The following is a 12,234-nucleotide window of genomic DNA, read 5'->3' on the forward strand; positions in this document are numbered from 1 at the left end:
TGAGATCTTGATTTTCATACAGCTACCCCTGTTTTCGCCAAAGACCTCTTCAATTTCCCTGTTCTATTAGTCTTCACATTATTATTTATTCAGGATTGTTGTTCAACTTGAATTCCGAATCGTATTGAGGCGAAATAAGCGCTGCATCATCGTAAGAGATACAGAGGCGAGAGGGTGTTCCGAAGCTTAACCAGTTCAGTACTACCATCATAACACGCCCGCGCTTCACATAGAAAGGATTGCACCATAATTTAAGAGTGAAATTGAAGTTTAAAATAGTTTTCCAAACTTCGTCAGTCTATGCTCAAGCATATTAATGTTCTCACTTAAAGACTCAGAATGATCAAATGCATGTGTTAGGCAAAACACATCTAAGAAAAAATAAGCAGCGCTGAATCATAAAACTACACATTATTATTTATTCAGGATTGTTGTTCAACTTGAATTCCGAATCGTATTGAGGCGAAATAAGCGCTGCATCATCGTAAGAGATACAGAGGCGAGCGGGTGTTCCGAAGCTTACCCAGTTCAGTACTACCATCATAACACGCCCGCGCTTCACATAGAAAGGATTGCACCATAATTTAAGAGTGAAATTGAAGTTTAAAATAGTTTTCCAAACTTCGTCAGTCTATGCTCAAGCATATTAATGTTCTCACTTAAAGACTCAGAATGATCAAATGCATGTGTTAGGCAAAACACATCTAAGAAAAAATAAGCAGCGCTGAATCATAAAACTACAAAGCTAAAAACTGTTCCGAATATGCACACGTATATCTTAATTAAAAATTACAAGTCTCAACATGATCAGAGCAATATTTTCGTTAAAATCAGCGTTTTTACGAAAACTTGAAGCCAATAAATATTAGTGTCAGAAAGCTGAAAATTCGTATGTAGCCTCAGTTTAATGCAAAAACATTAAATAGATGACAAAAATAAGCTACCTCTGCTGGTTTTCAAGTTATTTTCTAAAAGCCAAATGTGTAGCGAAAATGTATTGTAAGTAACAATGACTATAAGGAATCATAAAGAGGCAGTTCAGAGGTCATGTACTACTTCGTTCCGTTCTAAAAAGTTTAAATGCGAAAGGGCTAAAACTTTTTAGGTAACTAAAGCAAACTTTATTTCTTCAAAAATTAAGAAGACCTTAAATTATTAAACGACAGAGCTATTAATTAATATGTGTCTGAGAAAGGGGCCATTTAGATACTGCTACCTTTAGCTAGGGCTGTTCATAGCGGATGTTTCATTCGGCGGTCTGCTGCTTCCCCAAATAGAAGTAGTCAGAGAGGCAGTGGAAAGAGACACTTCACACTGCGATATCAAATAGTTCAAATGGCTCTGAGCACTGTGGGACTTAACATCTGTGGTCATCAGTCCCCTAGAACTTAGAACTACTTAAATCTAACTAACCTAAGGACATCACACACATCCATGCCCGAGGCAGGATTCGAATCTGCGACTGCGATATCAATCTGTTCGCGTTAGTCAAACGACTGCGTACGTTGTGCCTCGGATGATGTCACAGATGGGCAGACTTGAATCCGTTCTCGGTAGAAGTAGGAAGTGAACTCTCGAGGACTGTAAACCGTCCTGGATCGCATACCTTTCACGGAAGTAACTGTTCGTGTGCCGTCCTTAATGTTGGCAAAACCGTGTGGCAAGTGGTGAGATTGTTTTCCAAGTTTAAGGCAAGCTTGACGGTAAATGATAACAGCCAAACAGTTGCAGGATATAGATTTATTGAAATCCTTGACCTCGGTTTTTCGTACATCTAAATATAGCTGCCTCGGATGATGTCACAGATGGGCAGACTTGAATCCGTTCTTGGTAGAAGTAGGAAGTGAACTCGCGAGGATTGTAAACCGTCCTGGATCGCATACCTTTCACGGAAGTAACTGTTCGTGTGCCGTCCTTAATGTTGGCAAAACCGTGTGGCAAGTGGTGAGATTGTTTTCCAAGTTTAAGGCAAGCTTGACGGTAAATGATAACAGCCAAACAGTTGCAGGATATAGATTTATTGAAATCCTTGACCTCGGTTTTTCGTACATCTAAATATAGCTTCATCAGAAGCAAATATACCCTTGAACAGGGTGACACCTTCATTAGCAAAAAACTTAGCAACATAACTGAGATAAAAGAAAAAAAACAACCACTTATAGCTTTAAGTACCATGAAAATTACCAAAGTATTACAAGTACAAAAACTTTTAGTCGCTTACTAAAATCACATCCTGCAGTGGAGGTGCATAAAACAATCGTGCCAAAGGCGTCGTCAGTAGTTACAATTAAAAGGTCACCTCCATCTGTACAGCATAATTATAAAGAGATGATCGAAGCGAACACGGCATACTATCAGTAGTTAGACTGTGAACTAGCGCGAAGAGGGTGGGGAAGCACTAGGACAGACAAATTCACCGAGAGAGGGCACTTATGGTTTTGGGCGAGACAACGACCCTAAAGTGGTGGATAATTTTATTGTTGACCTTGAAGTTGGCCCTAAGTCTGTAAAAACAGAAAAATCCCAACACATTAGGACTGCTGAAGAATGTAGCGCTATTTTAGAAAGAGGTTAATTCTTTAAAAAATAATGACTTACAACAGAGGGAGGGGAGCGTTATCACTAGCATTAACCGTAAATTAAAAAATAACGCAGCTCTTATCACGAAATCCGGTAAAGGAAATTCGCTCGTTGTAGCCCATAAAAGCGGATATATCGCTAAAACTTAGGCTTTTTTCGAGCAAAATGTGATCTCCAAAATCGAGCAGGATTCTACCCCTACATAGCAAAAGGAAATTAGAAGTAGATTAAGCAGAACTAAACATTTTATGATACAGTTTCACAAGAAAACCCACCGCCATCCTCACCGTCATAGCTGCTGCTGCTGCTAACATTTACGTCGCAACGCGTCGCATCGAGTTTGCTGGTGCACCGCGCGGGCAACGCTAGTCGACGTCAAGCAATTAAGTCAAGAATATTTACAGTATTTGTTAATTGCTTCTAATGCTCTATTAAAATGAAATATTCTGATGAGAATGATGTGAAAGTTAAGAGGGAACCATTCTCTACAAAAGAAACCTCAGAATTAGATATTGAAACTAACGAGGATAGTTCTGTCAAAGTACTAAATCCAAAATCTGAAGCTGATTTGTCCAAAGTGGAATTGAAGGTAAATTTCAATGTTACTGCGAAGTTCTAAACAATTTATTATGATGATGTAATCGAAGCTGAAGTCAAGGAAGAAAAAATAGAATTAGTTGAGTTATCAGATAATGAAACTGAGTTCAATATCTCCGAAATTCAGTAAAGTCAAGGAATGCTATGAACCCCTTTAAAACCGTTATAAATACCAAGTGACAACGTAGAGGCATCAAGCTGGGTGCAATTACTGTTTTCTAAACTGGAATCGCATCTTAAGTAACTGAACAAAAAGCCTGAAACTGTTAGTAAAGAACTAAGGATGAAATGACCTCAAAATTGAATAGTTTAAATTATCGATCTAATTCCAACCACCAGGATCTGCAACTGAAAGTACGGCAGCAGCTAATTAAACTGTATAGTATTTTCAAAACCGAAATTAGCAAAGTTCGTAAAGATTTCAAAGCTGTAGATGGTCTTATGGAAGGGAAGTTGTCAGAAAGAATAAGCAATGAATAAAAAGTTTGTTGTAATAGGCTTGAGGAAGTAACTAATAAAGTAATTTCTTATCAGAAGGATATTAAGAAATCTGATCGTGTGAAATTTGTAATGATGCTGATTAAAAAAATTCTGAGAGAGTGGAGGCAGCAGAACTACAAGTAGAAGAGGTAAATACTAGTATTACTAACATAGAAAATAGAATAACCCCTGGTAGCTCTTGTAATAATACTGTACAACGTGTTGCTTCAATTGAAGCAGCTTTTATAGGATGTCGTCAATTTTTACCTTTTGACCTAGACAAAGATATTTGCCCGTTAGAGTTCTGGAATGATTTCGAGGATGTTTTACCAAATGAATGATCAAAACGTGAGAGAATTTCTTTTGTAAGAAGTCATTTGTCACGAGATACTTTGCGATGGTAAGCTGACACAATGATTAGACGTAAAACTCTCTGAATTTAAAACTGCACTTCTTAATGAGTACTGGTCATACAAATGACAAGATGTTTTAAGAGAATTTTAGAGTGGTAAAAAGTTTACTCTATGTCGTGAATCAGTTAGTAAGTTCTCTAGAAAGTGGGTTTCACTGCTGTCACATTTTGCAGAAAAGATGAAACCAGAAATTATGATCATGTGACTAGCAGATAAGCTGCCTTGGTATTGGCAGAAGAGAGTCATTTCCGCACCTAAAGATAATGTGAATAGGTTCATTGAGTATCCGGAACGAGTGGCAAGAGTACCTTCTGTTGAGGAGCAAGTGCAGAATAATAACAGGTGCTCTAACAGTCGTACAAAGACCCGAAAACATTGCAGAAAGTGGTAGATATAGCGCTCTCCGACTTCTCCTCAGTTCCGACTTAACATCTACATCTACATTTATACTCCGCAAGCCACCCAACGGTGTGTGGCGGATGGCACTTAACGTGCCACTGTCATTACCTCCCCTTCCTTGTCCAGTCGCGTATGGTTCGCGCGAAAAACGACTGGCGGAAAGCCTCCGTGCGCGCTCGAATCTCTCTAATTTTACATTCGTGATCTCCTCGGGAGGTATAAGTAGGGGGAAGCAATATATTCGATACCTCATCCAGAAACACAACCTCTCGAAACCTGGACAGCAAGCTACACAGCGATGCAGAGAGCCTCTCTTGCAGAGTCTGCCACTTGAGTTTGCTAAACATCTCCGTAACACTATCACGCTTACCAAGTAAAAATGGCTCTGAGCACTATGGGACTTAACTTCTGAGGTCATCAGTCCCCTAGAACTTAGAACTAATTAAACGTAACTAACCTAAGGACATCACACACATCCATGCCCGAGGCAGGATTCGAACCTGCGACCGTAGCAGTCCCGCGGTTCCGGACTGCAGCGCCTAGAACCGCACGGCCACCGCGGCCGGCAAAATCATTAAAAGACGTAGGATCTTATGCAGGTATGTAGCTGAATGGAAAGACTTGATTCCAAATCGCATTCAACATTTCTACCAGAACGCCTAACACTATAAGCGACACTTGTTTGTACATGTAGAACCAAGACCACTTTTTATGTAGGGCGACGGTAACGTAGTCGTTGTGATTGTGTTTTTAATAGCGCGGTCCTTACGAATAATGTATGTTGCAGGCGGTAGGTTCCTTTTGTGGTCATCTTCAAATGTCGCTTCTCAATAGTGTTCCTCGAAAAGAACATCGTCTTTCTTCCAGGGATCCCCATTTGAACTACCCGGTGCGTGTAATAAGACTACTGAAAAAGAAAAATTACTCGCCATGCAAAGTGACTTTCACGATCAATTTTATTAATTAGTCTATCAATTTGATATCAGTGACATGCCGCCTTGCGGGTATGGGTGATGGCTATGGCACAACGGATATGATTCTTCACTTGGTGTTTTCTTCTGTGCGGTGACATCTTTTAACGGTATTTCAATCGTCCATCTATACCGGGAGAGTCAACCATCGTAATAAAATAAGATGTGTTACTGAATTTGTAAAATGATGCGTAGTATAAAGCTTACATTTACAACGTCTCTGTGCTGTTACCTTAAGACACTTGGTATGTGGCGAGACATTTGGTTACCTTAAGAGATAATTGGAAAGTAAAAAAATGGCTCTGAGCACTATGGGACTTAACATCTAAGGTCATCATTCCCCTAGAACTTAGAACTACTTAAACCTAACTAACCTAAGGACATCACACAACACTCAGTCATCACGAGGCAGAGAAAATCCCTGACCCCGCCGGGAATCGAACTCGCGAACCCGGGCGCGGGAAGCGAGAACGCTACCGCACGACCACGAGCTGCGGACTTTGGAAAGCAAGGAGGCGTCCTATGACAGTGGTAGATCTCAGCACTCCGTCGTGAGCCAGAAATGAGTTTACTATTCTAGTCCTGTGGTGCATGACGAGACAAATTAGGAAAGACATTTTTCTACCTGATGAAAGAATACTTAGAGGGAAAATAGCCTATGCCGTAGTCCTGTACAGGATTTTCACAACAGGTAACCATATTTCAGCGGCGTTAAAATTCATGTACTGTCCGATTTCTTCTATCTTCGAAAATAATCTCGTATAAACGGGAGGAATCTACATTTCGAGTGATAAATTCAATGTGTAGATAATACCACACGACATAAACGAATGAAAATAAGGAAAGTAGCCTAATTTTCGTGTCGAAGGATCACTCACTTCTGATAAGTTTTGAACAGTAAAAATGGCAGTATTAAGTCTTTGAACAGGATCCTGAACGTGGGCTTTCCACGACAGCTTACTCTCTATCTGAACACCTAGAAATTGAATTTTTCTGTTTCACCAATCATATGCCCGTTCTGTGAAATTAAAACGTCAGGTTTGTTGAATTGTGTGTTAAAAACTGTAATAACTGAGACTTACTGTGATTTAGCGCTAGTTTATTTTCTAGAAGCCATGAACTAAGGTCATGTGCTCCACTATTTGAAACCGAGCCAATGTGCATGTTGCACACAGCATCCTTTACTACCAAGCTAGTGTTATCAGCAAACAGAAATATTTTAGTTACCCATAATACTGCAGGGTTTATCATTTATATAAATAAGGAACAGGAGTGGCCCCAACACCGATCCCTGGGGCACCCACCACTTGACAGTACCCCACTCAGACCCCACATCACAGCCGGTATTAAGATAGTGAATAATGACCTTTTGCTGCCTGTTGCTAATGTAAGAGGTGAACCATCTGTGAGCTGCTGCCGGTATTCTGTAATGGTCAAACTCCTGGAGCAATATTTTGTGATCAATACAATCAAACGCCTTAGTTGAATAAAAAAATATGCCAAGGGTTCGAATCCTTTTGTTTAGCACTTCATGATCGCGAGATTAGATATGTTTAGTGGAAACGTTGTAGTGAAGGAAGGTGTTTGTGTACTAGACCTCGGATACATTTCGCGTTACGATCTATTTGAGATGGAAATTTCAATACTTGATTTGCATAATGTTTGCGTGTGATGCTCAAACGTTGAAACTACGTTTCATTGAGAAGAATTATATTGTAATGTGGAGTTAAGTTGTTTAAGCGATCTATTTCACTCCTTTAAATTGTTAAACAATTAATTGACAGGGTAGTGCAAACTGATTATTTGATTCTATTTTGGATATCGAAATTGCGTCAGCTTTCCCTTTGTCTCCAGCATTAGGCAACAGGAATAAAGTGTCCTGAGGAGAGATGGAAACATCCATGTCCATATTTGAAGACGTTGGTTCACACAAAAATAGGGATTGACCTCATGAGACGGACAGAGACATTACATGAGTCTGGAATTTGCCGATCAACAGAATGCTTTGATGCTTCGTTTAGGGGGCGCGAGAATAAAGAAGGTCGTTACCTGGGATGTGGTCGATGAAATATAACAAAGTAATGTGTAATTATGACATTGGGTTGTTTTGACCTTCGTGGAGGCACCCTGACGATAGACACACACACACACGGAACATCTCAAATTTTGGCTACTATACCGCAGTTCATTCCTTTCATGATCTGTAGACCCCTTTTGCAGGGCTTAGCTTTCAGTGCAATATGTATGTATGTTTCTCGATCTGTACAAAATAGTTTGCCGCTGAAATTCTTGTAATTTGTCCATCTGCGGAAGGCAGCATTGGGTTTGGAAATATGTCACGAACCTTTAGGTACATAATTGTATTGATTTCCCATCTGAGCTTAGACACCAATGTGCTCCAAAAAGGAGGGAAAATAAAAAATAAGAGCCTTAGGAACCTTGACTCTGACAGCAACTATAAACTAAGCCCACTCAGCATTTTGGCGCGTTCAGAATAAAAAAGCTACGCAGTTGTTTAAATATTCCATACTGCTATCGATTTCCTGACAAATTCTTTAAATAAATTGAATTCCATACACCACCCATATCCTCTAAATTGTTTAAATAAACAGTATTCCATACACTGCAGTCAATTTCCTGACAAATTTTTTAACTATCTAAATGATCTATATTACAAACTCCACATTGTTTCCCATAAATTATTTAAGTAAACGATATTCCTCAAATGGTTTAAATTGTTTCCCCCAAATTATTTAAATAAATAAATAAACTATTTTCCATACACCACCTTGATTCCCACAAATTTTTTAAAAAAGCAATATTCTACACTATGTCTAAATTGTTTAAACAATATTCTGTACATTGCAATTGATTTTCCTTCAAATGGCAGATTAACTGAGTCTTCCCCCCCCCCCCCACAATTTCCGGGAGGGGCAGGGAAGGGGGATGGCTGGGGGATTTCTCAGAGGGTGGATTTAATAAACTGATCGATTTAATTACTTAGCAAACCAAATTGATATTAAAAGTATGCTTGTGTCAGTGAGGGGACTTTTTAGAGGGCTGATGGAGGAGGAGGAGGAGGATAAGGAGGGGGTGAGTGTTTGGGGAACAATAGGTTAAGGACCTCTCACTGGAAAGGAATGATTATCACCAGGGGATTATAGTCTATCAATCATATGGATGGATTATCCCCAGGGGGTCTTAGTCCTCGTATCAGAATAGTATGTTAAGGACCTCTCAATCAAAAGAGATTAATAGGTTTGCCCCTGAATGTAGGCAACTCGCGCCAACAAACCGTGCTGTAACTAACTTTGTCCCACTACTGGTGTCCAAGCCTGATCGCAAAATTTGGAGGTCTCTGTAAGGCTGTGTAAGTGGCAATCTATGGCAGATTTATGACAGAGTACAATGGACAAGTGTTACGTAACGCACCATTCAGCCACACTGTGCAACATGAGGCACTGCAGAACATGTCCCATAGAGGTTCTCATGTTGACTCAATGCAACTGGCCGTTACAATAAACTGGGCATGGCATCACAGTGATTGAACCGCTGAAAACGTTTCGTCTGGTGAAGTCAGTCACAGATTTTGTTACAACAGACCTATTGATGGATGCACCGTCCATCATGTAAACAGCTGCTTGAAACATGTACTCCAAGGACGCAATCTTATGGCGACAGTATTATGCTGCTGGGGACACTTACGTGCGTTTCCACGTGACTTTGTAACACCGAAAATGCAGATAAAATAACTTCTGCACCATCCAAAATTTTTCACCATTTGATATGTGGTGGTAGATTGTAATATAATACTAGTTCTGAATCTGAAGCATTATAACAGAAACTGTATTTAATATGTAATGGTTGTAATAGTGTATTTATTTTGAATATATATAATTGATTGTAATTATTTTGTAAATATTGTTAATTGCTTGGTAATGCCATTTAAATGTATCGATAGCAACGAGGAAGTGGCGGTGGCTGTGCCGTTGTTTATCTCTGCGTATGGAGAGCCGCTGTTGCGCTGCGAACAGAGAGACAGAGCAGTTTGAGTCTTGAAAGAGTGCAGAAGAGTTTATTGGGTGCTTCGGCAGATGAGGTGTGCAGCAATGTTCGCGGCAGGGTAGGCGCACCTATTTTGTTACCCTGTGAGTACTGACAGCACAGTTCGAGTTAACAGGTGGAGGAAGCGGCATTCTATTTCCTCTCGCATAATCATCCGTGGCTGTAGAAACGACTCGAGGTTCGCAACCAGCAGCAACAGCAGCAGTTCAGCATTGTCTTCGACTGTATTCTTCATTGTCCGCACAGCTACAACAAAGTAACACTGTTAACTGACAAAGTATATCTAATACTGCGCAGGCATTACCCAGTGGCATTTCTTTCACTAACTTTAATAACTAACGTTCTGGACTAATACCCTACAATAGCTAAAACGTGTACAGAACCTCTGATGTCATTTTCGTCAGACGTTGTTGCCAACCAGGGTTACCTCTTCCTTTCCATGCAGTCACCGACTGTCGTAAAATCATAAGAAACTTACTATGTACTGCCAGTTATGTCTGTTTGCAAATGACCACTTTAGTCTACATTTTGCTGCATCAGTAACTGTTCTCCATAAAAGAGGCTTAACTAATTCGCAATTTTGAATATTAACTTCAATCACTTAAATTAACGTAAAAATTCGCTGACAAAACTAATAACTAAAGATACATCTCAAATTAAGAGTGTGCACTTTCATTTATTCTGTATTTAGCTCAGCGAGTGACTTCTGCTGGCTTGGCATGTATTTTATCGTTGTTACGTTAACAGAAAATCAGCTGTTCATTTCCTTAAATTCAATTCAGTCTTTCAATAATTAAAAGTAAATTGCTTGCCGTTTCCAAATTTTGTATTACGTTATGCTGAGGTTACTAAAAGTCATTTTTTTACATAACAAAGTTTCATTTACAGCAATTCATTTGTTTAACCAGCAACTTCATTTAATTTTTCTTTCAAAATTTGGTAGTTCGGAATAAGTAACAGTAAATTCAAAGCTTTACAATTCATTCATTTTCTCGTGAACTGTTGTGTTGTGGAAATTCGTGACAACCTTCTGTTGTCACACCAGTGATTATCTGCTTGGTTATCATTGCCATTACGTTTCTTAGGATTTTGGATATTCATTGTCCTAGTGGGTTGCCGACCGTTTAATTATCCCTTTTTTGCTAATCAGTATTTTTTGTATTAAACATTACGTGGTACCCTTTTCTGACCTGTGAGATTCGTGAGCGATTGCACTAAATTCCATCCACTTCAAAATTATTATCAGTATTTAGATTGGTTTTAGAACAGATTGTTTCAAAAAGCTCTGTTGTACGCTTTCCTTCTACTAACCGGTATTATTTTCCTTCGGTAATGATAGCCTTACTCACTTAAAAATGTCATGAGACATATGCCATTACGGTCATTTATATCGCAATCCAACCGTACGATTATGAAGAGAGAGGTCACAACCTGTGCTTGTATTCGAATGCAGCATGACAGCTTCATAAATGTTTTTGTTTAACACCTGCATCTCTTCATTCTTGATGGATTGGTTTGTAAGCTTTCTTCCAAAAATTGTCCGTGTGTGAGAAAAATGAATATAAAATGAATATAACTATTTCAAAATCTTTCTCCTCATGTAACGTGTACTTTAGATATCGTACACATTTTCTGAGCAAAACTGATTTTTGTTTGGCCCTTTGTTGCGCATGTGAACAGCGTCGTGAAATAAAACTTTTAACTGCATGAAATGCAAAATTTGAAAAAAGAAATTAGTCTAATTAAATGGCAAAAGAAACAAGTTGTGTGCTGAGTGAAAACTATATACTTAAAACTAAGTACCGAAGAGCATTATGAGCCTTGCTTGATATGAATTGCAACATTTGACTTGGTATATCCACACAAATAAATTGCTGCTCTACTTCGAGGAAACTAACTGTTTGACATTACCAACGCTGTTGACTGAAAATTAATCTGTTACCTAGCGAGACACCTAACACCCCGACTAAACACTATTTTCTCAAGAACGGAAGGTGAGATCTGCCTAAAATAAAAGTGACTTACCTCTTGCTCAGCATGCGGTTTTTGTATCTGGATGCTGACGTTCTCGAAAGAAAATACAAATCATAAGATGCATCAGCTACAAGAAAATAAACCACTCAGTACTTTATTTGTTTCTCTTTGCTTATCGGAAACAATCTGTGACTTCGTGTGACTTAAGGTGCAATGGATACACGATAAAATGTTCAAAACCTTGCTATAAATCTGGAAGTTGATTTTACTAAACAAAATCGTTCTTGAAAAATTTTGCGCTGATTATTGACGCTAATTATAAACCAAAAGGACTGCACAACAGAGGAACACTCTAACAATTGCGAAATTCTCTCGTCACAAAAATTACAAACATCTCAACCAAGTGCGTGATTTGTGACATAATTAAACAAAGAGATCAGATTAATACTAATCATAACAAATATTTGTTACCTGAGGGACAAAGATGTCCTTCAACTAACAGTTCTCACAAACAGACATTTAATTATTGCGCATACCTTCGTTAGCCTTAAAATTCCTCCAAAATCTCCTCCATCAATATAAAGAATGAGAAAGTATTACAAACGAATTTTCATATCCGTAGTAAAGTATTCCAGAGAGTTTCCCCAAGATTTACAAGTAACAGATCTCGTTCTCTGAAAAACCCAACTGCTCACTACTATGCCTCGAATAAGAATGCCCCAGTGCTGCACAGCTGACTGTCTAGCAAGGCAACA

Source organism: Schistocerca nitens, chromosome 5 (genome assembly GCF_023898315.1).
Source record: "Schistocerca nitens isolate TAMUIC-IGC-003100 chromosome 5, iqSchNite1.1, whole genome shotgun sequence".
Lineage (NCBI taxonomy): Eukaryota > Metazoa > Arthropoda > Insecta > Orthoptera > Acrididae > Schistocerca > Schistocerca nitens.